At 63.8% G+C, this 456-nt stretch overlaps 1 pseudogene; it reads left to right on the forward strand.

Moving 5' to 3' along the window:
• Nucleotides 1–456, forward strand: part of LOC107756002 (centromere protein P-like) — a 64,962-nt pseudogene that overhangs the window by 15,556 nt on the left and 48,950 nt on the right.

A 456-nucleotide genomic window follows, 5' to 3' on the forward strand; every position in this document is an offset into this window, starting at 1 on the left:
CCCGCTCCTCCAGAGCGCCCTCAAGTGCCCGCTCCTCCAGAGCGCCCCCCAGGATCCCTAGTTTCCCCCAAGAAAATTTTTTTTGGGGGGGCCATATAGCCGTGGCCGAGCCCTCTGAGTCCCCGGAGGATCCACCATGGCCCCCTGAGTCCCCTGCTCCGCCATGGCCCCCTGAGCTACCAGCTCCGCCATGGCAACCTGAACTGCATGCACCGCCATGGCGCCCCGAACTGCCTGTTCCACCATGGTCCCCTGAACTGCTGCTCCGCCATGGCACCCTGAACTGCCCGATCCGCCATGGCCTCCCGAGTCCCCTGATCCGCCCTGGGGGCCTTCCCGTGTCCCTGTCTTGCACCAGCCTCCAGGGCACCCACCCCCCCTCCCCGGTGGTATTGTTCCTGGAGGGGGGAGTAATGTCACGTTTATGGTCGGTTTTTGTTTTGTTTTCCCTGTGTT

This window comes from Sinocyclocheilus rhinocerous, unplaced genomic scaffold, assembly GCF_001515625.1.
Source record: "Sinocyclocheilus rhinocerous isolate Xijiao unplaced genomic scaffold, SAMN03320098_v1.1 scaffold1283, whole genome shotgun sequence".
NCBI lineage: Eukaryota > Metazoa > Chordata > Actinopteri > Cypriniformes > Cyprinidae > Sinocyclocheilus > Sinocyclocheilus rhinocerous.